Raw genomic sequence first — 14,245 nt, forward strand, 5'->3', positions numbered from 1 at the left:
ATGATTTGGGAGAATGGCATTGAAACATGTATAATATCATATAAGAAATGAATTGCCAGTCCATGTTTGAGGATACAGGATGCTTGGGGCTGGTGCACTGGGATGACCCAGAGGGATGGTATGGGGAAGGAGGTGGGAGGGGGTTCAGGATGGGGAACACGTGTACACCCATGGCAGATTCATGTCGATGTATGGCAAAACCAATAGAATATTGTAAAGTAAGTAGCCTCCAATTAAAATAAATAATTTTCAATTAAAAAAGTTTTAAAATGATAAAAAAATAGACATTTTTCTGAAAAAGATATACAGCTAGCCCAAAAGCTCATGAAAAGATGCTCCATATTGCTAATTATTAGATAAATGCCAATCAAAAGTACAATGAGATATCACCTCATACCAGTCAGAATGACCATCTCACAAAGTCTACAAAATAAATTCTGGAGATGGTGTGGTGAAAAGGAAACCCTCCTACACTGTTAGTGGGAATGTAATTAGATACAACCATTATGGAGAACAGTATGGAAGCTCCTTAACAAACTAAAAATAGATCTACCATATGATTCTGCAATCCCACTCCTGGGCATGTATTAGTAAAAGCCATACTTCACAAAGATAATGCACCCCAGTGTTCATAGCAACTCTGTTTATAGTAGCCACGGCATAGCAACATAAATGTTCATCTAGAGAGGACACGACTGAGCGACGTCACTTTCACTTTTCACTTTCATGCATTGGAGAAGGAAATGGCAACCCACTCCAGTGTTCTTGCCTGGAGAATCCCAGGGACGGGGGAGCCTGGTGGGCTGCCATCTATGGGATCGCACAGAGTTGGACACGACTGAAGCGACTTAGCAGCAGCAGCACAGAGGAATAGATAAAGAAGGTATGATACATATATACAATGGAATATTAGCCATAAAAAAGAATGAAATAATGTCATTTGAAGCAATATGGAGACATAGAGATTATCATACTAAGAGAAGTAAGTTAGACAGAAAAAGACAAATATATGATAGTATTTACATGTGGAATCTAAAAAGATGGTACAAAAAGAACTTATTTACAAAACAGATACAGACTCACAGACTTAGAAAACAAACTTACGGTAACCAAAGTAGAAAAGTAGGAGGGGAAGGGGATAAATTAGGCATTTGGGATTAAGTATACACTGCTTTACATAAAATAAATAACAAGGACCTAGTGGATAGAACAGGCAACTCAATAGTCTGTAATAACCTATACAGGAAAATAATCTAAAAAGGGATGGATATATGTGTCTGTATAACTGAACCACTTTGCTGTACACCTGAAACTAACACAGCACTGTAAATGAACTATACCTCAAAACAAAATAAAAATTAAAAAATAAAGAATGAGAAAAATAAATGGATAGATAAAAATTTTAAAGGGTTTTAGTTTTAAATATGGTAATCAGTAACCACAAGGTCTTGGCACCAAAAAAACCTGGAGAATATTCCATCTAGACAAAGTTTTTCATATTTGACACTACCCATTTGTTTTCTTCTCCCTGAAATAAACTAAACCATCAGGGAAAATCAGTTTCATGTGCGTGCCTCTTCTATTTCAGGCTGAGACTGACCATTGATCTGAGATGGTCTGATGGTACTGGCAAATTTGCACTTCATTTTTTAGTCCAATAAGATAGTCTCTCACTGGCACTAGAATGGAGGAAAAAAATCTTTTTACTCTTTCTGCAATGGTAAATTTCTGTTTTTGATGACTTAGCATATATCCAGCATCCATTCCACAGTATTATGTGAATTTCTAAGCGCTGAAATTTAAAAGAATTTACGTGGATTATTAGACTCTCAGAAGTAACTTGAAAAGTCACTGCACATTTACATGACTATGAACTGAGCTTTCATAAAACTCAAAAGACACCAGATCCAGGATACTTCAATCTTAATGGTGAATTTCTCTATAATGACAGGAAAACAGTGTAGTGATAAAATATGAGATCTGCCCAGATTGAAGTCTGTCTCCTTGAATTTAGGGCACTGTGTGCATTGCTTTGACTTATTATAGGAAGAATTCATGGCCATGAATTTGTCAGCTGCTATCCAGAAAGCTGACAGCTATGGAAGCATCTCCTTGCTGTTAATAGTCTGAAGTGCAAAGGAGGTACCCAGGATATTTTTTAAATAACATGGGCTGTTACAGCAGAAAAGAATATAAGAGTTGTTTCCTTTTAAAATGATGCAATGAAATTAGCCCTAAACTGTCTCCCACCTGCTCTGCCTTGTAGGGTAAAGCTATTACTTTTCTTTTTCTAGTCAGAGATTAAGAAAAATACAAAACAGTACATTTTAACCACTGTGATCTTTTTCTCATTGAATCTTGTTATGTGGAGAATGATACTGAGAGAGAGGGAGAGACTCAACTAAACAACAAAAACACCTTTTTTGTTTTTAAAATATTTTTTTCCCACATACCAGATTGCAATTTACAACCTTGCCATTCTATCAGATGCTATGACACTTCACAATGCTGCCTAAATGCAAAATTGGCCAGGTTTAACATAATAGCTGGCTGCGTGAAACATGAGATTGCAAATGTCACAGGAAAGAGCTGATGAATGGCTGTGGGTTATTTATATACACTACATAGATATGTTGGCTAAACTGCTGAAGGAAACGTGTTAAAATCGATTATTTCAGTTGCAGATTTGGGCCCCAAATGGCGTTTTGTGTTGCAGGCATCTGGGGTCCCAAGGTCTCCCAGAGCATGGTCTCTTTGCTCCAGAGTTTTTTCCAGTAATCACTCTGCTTGCATCAATGTTGCTCTGTGCCCCGAAGCAAGACAGTGCCTCACATCAAGGCTGATGAGGGCACTACCGAGAATTTAGCCTCTGCTTGTAGGTGACCTGCCCGGAAAGTCTTGCTTTCCTATCAGTCTTGGGTCTAGGAAGTTGCTGGGCCTGCCTGACGCCATAATCATCTGTTTGCTTCTGTAACATCTTCCAAGAAGCAGAGTCACATTTGGGATGTGGACGTATTCAAATGATCTTTTTGTTTTCTTTTTCCCCCTTCAGTTTCTCTTCTTTCTTAGGTATGTTTGTACCTGACACCTCCAAGTCACTTTCTCTGTCCTACCGTGGTACAAGTTTTCAATCAATGAAATCATTCGAATGGACTTGGAATTAAATGAAATACTCATTCCTTGTCATTTTTCAGGTCTTGATTTTAACAAAGAACACTATTCAGAGTAGACTATTCCAATTTTTCCTCTGAGATAAAATGTGATAAGCAACAAAACTCACTACAGTTCATACCTCTTAGTCTGAAGGTGGGATTTTTTTTTTTATCATATAGAATTTAGTGTTATGACAGTATTAGCCAATCTTTATATCTGATTACTATGTGCCAGGCCCTGTTCTCATTTAATCCTTACAACAGACACACGGGGGTAGCCTCATTATTATATTCATTTTAAATATGAGGAAACCAGGACACAGAAGCTAAATAAGTTTACCAAGTCCACACAGCTAATGAGTATGAGACTCAGGGTTCAAACTCAGTCTGGCAAAGGTTTCATGCTTCTACTTATGATGCCACATTGCCTTGTCAACAAATAATACAATACTCAAAAACATTAATGCTCCATTTGTAATACCACACACAATGACTAATCTCAACTTGTGACCTAACAGCCCTGTTGAGTGGATGCTGACGCTGTTCTAAATGACTTGGGATGGCACAGACTGAAGTGTGGGCAGATATGCTGCGGTAACACACTACCTCATTGTCTCAGTGGTTTAAGGAAACACAGATGTGCATCTCACTCTTGGTTCCTGTCCGTCACAGGCTCCTCACACCAAAACCCAAGATGACTCAAGACATGGCACCCACTCCACAGAAGCATTACTGGGGGCAGAAAGGTTGTGACAGAACATTTTCCAACCACTAAAGCTTTTGCCTGGAGCTGAACATATGTCACTTTCCCTCACATTTTATCAGACAGAGAAGATCACATTACCCCACCTCACTCTGAGAGGAAGTACCTCTCATATGCTCTGATAGACAGGAAGCTGGGCTATATATAAGTAGTCCTAAGGACTATCACAGCATGGCCACATGTTGAGGAGGGGTTAGTTGAGGCAGCATAAGATGGTCTCTCACCAAATGGAACACTGATCCATGATACCTGAGAGTCGTCTTACTTCTTAGCTTGTCACTTCTTTGGGTCAATATTTGTGACTAGTCAGCATTAGGTTAGAAGCCCTGATATACACTCATGACACCTGCTGCTGCTTTATCTCATTCGTCTTATTTTCAATTATTCATTCTCTTCTGCTTAAGATTTTAAATAAATTCCATAAAGGCAGAGAATAAATCTGTATTAGTCGTTGCTGTAGTCAACCATCCTCCCCACTACCCTGATACTTCCTGATTTAAATCTACTCAATATTATTCAACCAGAAACTATGTATTAAGCTAGGGAGAATAAACAAAGAAAAGAATTCATACCTGGCACCTACTGGCTTTTTGAGCCAGTTTCACATAAGTACTTCATATGATTAAACAGAACCATGCTTTCATTTTCAGTTAGTAATTCTACACTGTAGCACAATTTTTGACGCAAACAGAAGGTTCTCTCCTCCCTTTCAGCACGGTTTATATGTGTGTGCTTATTCGTGTCTGACCCTTTGTGACCCCATGGACCACCGCCACTTAGGGCATCTTAAAGAGGAGCCAGGGTTTTTATTCAAAAAGAGTTTTAAGGAGTAAGAATGCAAGTATCTGGATGAGTTGCCGCATCAACATGAATTACGATCAAGGTAATTACTTTCCTGATAATTCCTGATAAGGACAGAGACTTAGAAAACAAAGAGAATAACCTTTTTAAAGGGCAGGGGAGATGAATGAATGGGGAAAAAATTGAAGTAGAAAGAAGAGTCTGGAGGTGAGATTTTTTTGTTTGTTTGTATCTTTTGTTGGAGGTGAGCATTGTTACTGTACAGTCTCTTAAGTCATGTCCAACTCTTTGTGACCCCATGGACTAGAGCGCACCAGGCCTCCCCAATCCTCACCAACTCCTGGAGTTTGCCCAAGTTCATGTCAATTGAACTGGTGATACCATCCAGCCATCTCATGCCTCTGTCATCCTCTTCTCCCTCTGCCTTCGATATTCCCCAGCATCAGGGTCTTTTCCGAGGAGTCAGATCTTTGCATCAGGTGGCCGAAGTATTAGAGCTTCAGCTTCTGCATCAGTCCTTCCAGTAAGTATTCAGGGTTGATTTCCTTTAGGATTGACTGGTTTGATTGCCTTGCAGTCAAAGGGACTCTTGAGAACATTCTCCAGCACCACAGTTTGGAGGCATCAATTCTTGGCACTCTGGCTTCTTTATGTACAACTTTTCCATCTGTACTTGACTACTGGAAAGACCATAGACCTTTGTCAGCAAAGTGATATCTATGCTTTTTAATACCCTGTCTAGGTTTGTCATAGCTTTCCTTCCCTTCCAAGAAGTAATAATCTTCTAATTTCATGGCTGTGTCACTCTTTGCAGTGATTTTAGAGCCCAAAAAAATCTCTTACTGTTTCCACTTTTTCCCCTTCTATTTGCCATGAAGTGAAGCAGATGCCATGATCTTAGTTTTTTTAATATTGAGTTTTAAGCCAGCTGATTACTCTTTCACCCTCATCAAGGGGCTCTTTAGTTCCTCTTCACTTTCTGCCATTAGAGTGGTATCATCTGCATATCTGATGTTACTGATATTTGTCCTGTCAATCTTGATTCCAGCTTGTAACTCATCCAGCCCAGCATTTCCTGTGATGTACTCTGCGTATAAGTTAAACAGGGCGACAGTATACAGCCTTGTCATACTCTTTTGTCAATTTTGAACAGTCAGTTGTTCCAAATAAGGTTCTAACTGTTGTTTTGTGACCTGCATACAGGTTTTTCAAGAGGCAGGAAAGATGTTCTGGTATTCCCATGTCTGGCAGAGTTTTCCACAGTTTGTTGTTATCCACATAGTCAAAGGCTTTGGCATAGTCAACGAAACAGAAGTAGATGTTTTTCTGGAATTCCCTTGCTTTCTCTGTGGTCCAGTGAATGTTGGCAATTTGATCTCTGGTTCCTCTGCCTTTTCTAAGCTCAGCTTGTACATCTGGAAGTTCTCGATTCAAGTACTGCTGAAGCCTAGCTTGAAGAGTTTTGAGCATAACTTCACTAGCATGGGAAATATGCATAACTGCCCAGTAGTTTGAACATTCTTTAGTACTGCCCTTCTTGGGAAATGGGATGAAGATGGGCCTTTTCCAGTCCTATGGCCACTGCTGGGTTTTCCAAATTTACTCATATTTAGCGAAGCATTTTAACAGCATTTTGGGGGGGGGGGAGGGATTTTTAGTAGCTGAGCTAGGATTCCATCACCTCCATTAGCTTTATTGGCAGCAATGCTTCCTAAGGCCTGCTTGACTTCACACTCCAGGATATCTAGGTGAGTGATCACACCACTGTGGTTATCCAGATCATTAAGACATTTCTGTAGGATTCTTCTGTATATTCCTGCCATCTTTACTTTATCTCTTCTGCTTCTGTTAGGTCTTTACCATTTCTGTCCTTTATTGTGCCCATCTTTGCATCAAATGTCCCTTTGATATCTCCAGTTTTCTTGAAGAGATGTCTAGTTTTTCCCCTTGTGTTGTTTTCCTCTATTTCTTTGCATTGTTCATTGAAGACGGCCTTTTTTGTCTCTCCTTGCTATTCTCTGGAACTCTGCATTTAGTTGGGTGTACCTTTCCCCCTTGCTTTTTGCTTCTCTTCTTTCCTCAGCTATTTGTAACGCCTCTTCAGACGTGGATTACTGTGATGCTGAATGGTTTGCCTTGGAAATGAACCGAGATCCTTCTGTTGTTTTTGAGATTGCATCCAAGTACTACATTTCAGACTCTTTTGTTGACTGTGAGAGCTACTCCATTTCTTCTAAGGGATTCTTGCCCACAGTAGTAGATAGAATGGTCATCTGTATTAAATTAACCCATTCCTGTCCATTGAGTTCACTGATTCCTAAGATGCTAATGTTCATTCTTGCCTTCTTGCATTTCTTATTGTTTGAGATGATTGGTCATTGCTGCTTGTACAGTGTTACGAACCTCTGTCCATAGTTCTTCAGGCACTCTGTCTGTCAGATCTAATCCCTTGAATATATTTGAATCTAATCCCTTGAATCCACTGTGTAATAATAGGGGATTTGATCTAGGTTGTACCTGAATGGCCTAGTGGTTCTCCCCACTTCTTTAAGCCTGAATTTTGCTATAAGGAGCTGATGAAGCTGGGCCACAGTCGGCTCCAGATCTTGTTTCTGCATACTGCATGTAGCTTCTCCATTCTTAGTTGCAAAGAATATAATCAATCAATCTGATTTCGATATTGACCTTTTGGTAATGTCCACATTTAAAGTGGTCTCTTGTGTTATTCCAGGTATCTCTTGACTTTCTACTTTTGCATTCCAATCACCTATGATGAAAAGGACATCTTTTTTGCATATTAGTTCTAGAAGGTCTTATAGGTCTTCATAGAGCCATTCAACTTCAGCATCTTTGGCATTACTGGTTGGGGCATAGACTTGGATTACTGTGATGCTGAATTGTTTGCCTTGGGAATGAACCGAGATCATTCTGTTGTTTTTGAAATTGCATCCAAGTACTGCATTTCAGACTCTTTTTTAAAAATTTTAATTTATTTATTTTAATTAGAGGCTAATTACTTTACAATTTGTATTGGTTTTGCCATACATCAAAGGGCTACTCCATTTCTTCTAAGGGATTCTTACCCACAGTAGTACATAGAATGGTCATCTGAACTAAATTAACCCATTCCTGTCCATTGAGTTCACTGATTCCTAAGGTGCTAATGTTCATTCTTGCCATCTCCTGCTTGACCATGTCCAGTTTACCTTGATTCATGGACGTAATATTCTGGGTTCCTATGTAATATTGTTCTTTACAGCATCCAAATTTACATTCATCACCGGATACATGCACAACAGAGTGGCATTTCCGCTTTGGCCCAGTGGCTCCCTTCTTTCTGGTGCTATTAGTAATTGTCCTCTGCTCTTCCACAGGAGCATATTGGATACCTTTCAACCTGGGGGGACTCATCTTTTGGTGGAGGTGAGACTACCAATTTGAAATGTAAATGTTGACACAAGTCTCAGCTTATATTTACTTATTCAACCGAGGATCTTCTGTTACATCTCAGTTACACATTCCATGCCCACAGTGATCTGAGTACCTCTGTGGGAACCGTGGGAAATACCTATACATAATGACCAAGATGAACTTGATGCAAAGACATGAGAGTTATATGTCTGAGCATCTTTAAATAGCACCATCACCTGTTGCTTCCCCTCATTAGTCCTCATCAACATCATAAACTGCACAGAAAAAAGGTTCAGATTTAGAGTATATTCACCTGGGAAAGAAGGGTTAATAGATTTTGAAGCACAAGCATAATACACTGTCTTTTTTGTTTGATCTAAAAAGCAATGCATTCTCTGTCATGTAATACATGGGTTACTAGGTCATGTGCAAATTTCAGGTAATTACTAATATTTAAACTCACATTTTTCTGATAATTTAAAATCACAGCACCTTCATTTTTCACCAGAATGAGTCACTTTAGAAATCTAATAGTATTAAGTCAAAGTGATACACTGTTAATAACAAAGGGAAAAGCCTTTCTAGTGAGAAAGCCTTTTCTTTAAACTAGTTGTACCTAAAGAATAATGTAGGAAGCTTTTAGTTTTCTTAAAGCAGTCAGGCATCATAAATTATGCTTCATGTCTGACCTCAAATAGAGCAGGATTATCTCTAAAGAGAAGCAAAATAAACATTAAAAAGCTCAGATTACACAGAATCCTGCAGAAAGTCCCTAGGTGGGAAATAGTCGCTGATAGTACTCCTTAATTCTCCTTTCCTCTCAGGGCACATATTGTCTTTAGGGACCATACTAATTTGTTTTAAAAAAGTCAATTATAGCAGTTTGGGGACTTCTCTTTTGTTCTGTTTTCCTTGATCAGCATAGTTACTTGAATCAAAAGGAAGCCTTTATCTATAAATATAATTGGGAACATAAGATTACCTTGAAAAAGGAAAACTGTGCCTTTTTGGTGTGGAACTCTAAAGCAAATATAACCCAAAGAGATTTTTCTAGGGAAAGGCAAGGCATCTTTAGAAAAATTTCTATTCCTTTGTATCCTAGATATTAAATTCTCAGATGTTAAGCCCATATTTCCACTATGTACTGTTTGATGAGTGAAGGAGTAGGAACATTTCTCCATAATGGGACTGTTGTCACCACGGTTTACTGGAGCCAATCTATAGTGGCACAAGGAAAGTCATCAATATTTGCTTATGTAAATGTTACGTACGGTTCTTATGCATCTTACTGTGCAGTATTATGTGTATGGTTATCAGCACCTGAAGCAATGGTGACCAGATCTTTGATCTGGTGTTTGTCAGTGCTAATTATTAATTAATTCTTTAAGACAGTTTTATATCATGAAGGATACTCTGAAATAAGGGTAAAGAAAAAACAATTTCCAAAACACATATCAACATCCTTTTGAAATCATTTATCGATCATATACTTTTTAAAATTACAAATTGAACATTCAAGGTTTGGTTGATTAAATGGGGATTTTTGTGTATTTTAAAATGGAAACATTCTTGGTGGAGTGGAAAGAGCACTTGATTTAGAAACTGACACTGGATTTATCACCCCAGCCTTACCAATAACCAGGGATAGGACCTTAGCAAACTATGTATAAGATAGATGACTAATAAGAGCCTACTGTACTGCTACTGTTGGAGAAGGCAATGGCACCCCACTGCAGTACTCTTGCCTGGAAAATCCCATGGACAGAGGAGCCTGGTAGGCTGCAGTCCATGGGGTCGCCAAGAGTCGGACACGACTGAGCGACTTCACTTTGACTTTTCACTTTCATGCACTGGAGAAGGAAATGGCAACCCACTCCAGTGTTCTTGCCTGGAGAATCCCAGGGACGGGGGAGCCTGGTGGGCTGCCGTCTATGGGGTCGCACAGAGTCGGACATGACTGAAGCGACTTAGCAGCAGCAGCAGTACTGCTACTGTATAGCACAGGGAACTCGCTACTCAGTACTCTGTGGTGACCTAAATGGGAAGAAAATTCCAAAAAGAGTTGACATATGTATAGACATAGCTGATTCACTTTGCTGTACAACAGAAACTAACACATTTTAAAGCAACTATATTCCAATAAAAATTAGTAAACAACTATGAAACATCATAAAGTTTCCTCCTCTATAAAACATGTAATACCTAATGCATGGAGTCCTGTATAGGTTAATTTTACATTAATTATACCTTATCTATACCTCAAGAGTGCACAGTGGCTAAAAAGAACATACTGGAGTATATTAATAGGTCTCAAGAAAAAAATTTGGAAATGATCAAGCATCCTATTGGTCTCTGAATTTACTGCAAGTCAGGATAAAAGTAAAATAGAAAAATACACAGACTAATTAATAGAAAAAGGAAATAGAGTAAAAGTAGGCTAAATTCTCAAAAGATATAGATGTTTTCCTATTATTAGATTCTACATTTCCACATAACAAACTCAATAATATAATGGACAAAATAGATAAAACAAAATTGGCAGAAATTTTTTATGACTTTCCTATTGATAAAAGCCAAGGGCACCATTTAAACAGCTTTCCAAAGGTCAAACTGTATGTGATATAACTGGCTGGTGATTTAACTTAACTCGTGCTTGAGGTATGGCAACACAAGCTTCACTTCACTTTGATAAAGAGTTATTTTCTTGGTTTGGTTTTGACAGGAGCTAAATAGAAGATAATTTTTGCTCTTTAGTTTCCTTCCTTTAGTGAGAGCAGATTGGGCCATATAGCTTTATAATTTGGAAAACAGGTTAAAGTTGTATGAATTATCAAAGTGTAACATTAAATTTTTGAACACCTTAGTATATTTTTTGGGCTTCCCTGGTGGCTTAGATAGTAGAGAATCCGCCTGCAATGCAGGACACCTGGGCTCAATCCCTGGGTCGGAAAGATCCCCTGGAAAAAAGGATGGGGCTACCACTCCAGCATTCTTGCCTGGAGAATTCCATGGACAGATGAGCCTGGTGGGCTGCAGTCCATGTGGTCACAAAGAATTGAACATGATTGAGTGACTAACTCTAACATATTTTTCATCGTATAACTTATTTGCCTTCTACTCAACCAGGATCATTCATTTAACTTTGGGAAAATTAGAAGAATTGAAACAGAAATGATAAGGGAAACAATGCGTCAGAAGTAAGAGTTTGATATACAAGAGAGAATTCTTGAGTCATGGGAATACATAGTCTGAGTCCATGATTTAGGGAAAGAATATGATTTTGTATTTTTGTTTGTATCACCTGTTTCTACATTAAGAGCCAGGTCTTGGCAGCTGCAATGTAGACTTTTACGTGGCAGTAGAGAGTACATAGGAGACTTCTGCTGCCTGTCAGAGGTAGAATTTTGGTTAAGTCCTTGTTACATAGTACAGGAAGATAAGGTCCCTACTTCACCTCTGGGGATCATAAGACCTAGGAGAGATGGGCTATCAGTAGTGTCCACAAACCCAAAGGCAGTAGGTGTTTAGCAAGCTTAATGGAAAGCTGAAAGCGGGGGGACTTTTGCCATGTTCTGTTTGGCATCCAGGGACCAACTACCTGAGATACTTAAATCTGCACCAACAGCTTGTGCACAGAGTGCACATGATCGATCTAGAGGTTCCTCTGCAGCCCCTAACCCTGGAAGGAAGCTGGGATTCCAGGTGGAGGACGTGCCTGGCGCAAGAGAAGTCATCCTGGGTGGGAAGGTTTTACTGCCCAAGGAGCCTAACAAGAATCAGACCCAGGGAGTACACGTGACAAGAGGTGATGGCCGAAGTCCTGAAGGCAGAGACTAAGCTCAGTTACATGAGCCAGAGGGATTTTCATCAGTAGAGGCTGGAGGATGCGCAGACGGACCACACAATGACCTTACCAATGAGACCAGCAGACAGAGCAGCACAAAATCAGACTGCCCATTCATCTGCCTGTATTGCTGAGAACTTCCCACTGCTTCTCCCGGAAGTGCAGGAATCATCTCGGGAAGAGGGAGAAGGGGGAAACAGTGCTGGTCCTGAGTTGAACCTTGACTCGACAAAAATTGTACCAAATTTAAACTATTTTAGACCCAAAGAGATGCCATTAACTAGCAATATTAAATGCCTTTGTTTTCCACTGTGGTGAGGCTCATGAGGAAAAGCTAGTTATCACCTGTGGGAAACATAAGTGTCCATTTTGATACAACATCTGGGTTGTGTGGATAAAATATTTTCTCAGAACTCAAGGCGATCTCAATTCTGGTGCTCCTCTGTGCGGACACACTCAGTCAGGCTACTTGGAGGCAGCCTACGGTCCTGCTCTAGGAGAAAGTTTAGATCGGGTTCAGGCTCTTAGATAAACATTTGAGGGAAAAGCCATGCTCACAACAGAGATGCTTTTGGCTTAAAGCTGCTTCACACTGGGATGACGGTCCCCCACATTGGTAGCTGAAAAGCTTCAGCAGTGCTTCTATGAAATGTTTGATTTACAGCACGTGGATTCGCAGTGTGCCTGCCAGGAGGAGTTAGCGATGAAATGTACCCCCAGGAAAGACAGTGAGTACACTTGCTGAATAGAGTGATTTAGAACTGACCAGAGGAGTTTTGCAGAAAGTTTAGCACAGACAGTAATTTGAGGTTTTGACATAATTAAAGTTGAGCTATTTTTTTTCTGTCTGTCGGTCAGTTTAGTTGCTCAGTCATATCTGACTCTCTGGGACCCCATGGTCTGCAGCATGCCAGGCTTCCCTGTCCATCACCAACTCCCAGAGCTTGCTCAAACTCATGTCCATTGAGTTGGTGATACCATCCAACATCTCATCCTTTGTCATCCCCTTCTCCTCCTGCTTTCAATCTTTCCCAGCATCAGGGTCTTTTCTAATGATTCAGTACTTTGCATCAGGTGGCCAAAGTATTCGAGCTTCAGCTTCAGCACCAGTCCTTCCAATGAATATTCAAGACTTATTTCCTTCAGGATTGATGGGTTTGATCTCCTTGCAGACCAAGGGACTCTCAAGAGTCTTCTCCAACACCACAGTTCAAAAACATCAACTCTTTGGCACTCAGCTTTCATTATGGTCCAACTCTCACATCCATACTTGACTACTAGAAAAACCATAGCTTTGACTATATGGACCTTTGTCGGTAAAATAATGTCTCTGCCTTTTAATATGCTTTCTAGGTTTGCCATAGCTTTTCTTCCAAGGAGCAAGCGTCTTTTAATTTCATGGCTGCAATCACCATCTGCAGTGATTTTGGAGCCCAGGAAAATAAAGTCTGTCACTGTTTCCATTGTTTCCCCATCTGTTTGCAATGAAGTGATGGGACTGATGCTGTGATCTTTGTTTTTTGAATGTTGAGTTTCAAGCCAACTTTTTCACTCTCCTCTTTCACTTTCATCAAGAGGCTCTTTAGTCCTCTTCGCTTTCTGCCATACGAATAGTGTCACCTGCATATCTGAGGTTATTGATATTTCTGGCAGTCTTGATTCCAGCTTGTGCTTCATTCAGTCCAGCATTTTGCATGATGTATCCTGCATATAAGTTAAATAAGCAAGGTGATGATATATAGCCTTGACGTACTCCATTCCCAGTTTTGAACCAGTCTGTTTTTCCATGTCCAGTTCTGACTGTTGCTTCTTGACCTGCATACAGATTTCTCAGGAGACAGGTAAGGTAGTTTGGTATTCCCATCTCTTTAAGAATTTTAAAGGTTTGTTGTGATCCACATAGTCAAAGGCTTTAGCATAGTCAGTGATGCAGAAGTAAATGTTTTTCTGGAATTCTCTTTTTTAATGATCCAACGGATGTTGGCAATTCGATCTCTGGTTCTTCTACCTTTTCTAAATCCAGCTTGAACATCTGGAAGTTCTCAGTTCATGTACTGTTGAAGCCTAGCTTGGAGAATTTTGAGCATTACTTTGCTGGTGTGTGAGATGAGTGCAATTGTGAAGTAGTTTGAACGTTCTTTGGCATTCCTGTCTGTAGCTATATACCAAGCTGAACTGCCTTGCGGGATCCTCCTGGTTCATGATAGTGAAATTGTCATTGGCATAAAGGAGAATCCTCATCTTTCCACTTTCCTGTTGTAAAAGGGCATATTC

At 39.7% G+C, this 14,245-nt stretch overlaps 1 protein-coding gene across 1 annotated transcript in view; it reads right to left on the reverse strand.

Annotated features, from left to right (window-relative positions):
• NKAIN2 (Na+/K+ transporting ATPase interacting 2) overlaps window positions 1-14,245 on the reverse strand; it is a 622,544-nt gene that overhangs the window by 285,390 nt on the left and 322,909 nt on the right. The gene's annotated exons all lie outside the window — the stretch shown is intronic.

Source organism: Bison bison, unplaced genomic scaffold (assembly GCF_000754665.1).
Source record: "Bison bison bison isolate TAMUID 2011002044 unplaced genomic scaffold, Bison_UMD1.0 scf7180017864473, whole genome shotgun sequence".
Lineage (NCBI taxonomy): Eukaryota > Metazoa > Chordata > Mammalia > Artiodactyla > Bovidae > Bison > Bison bison.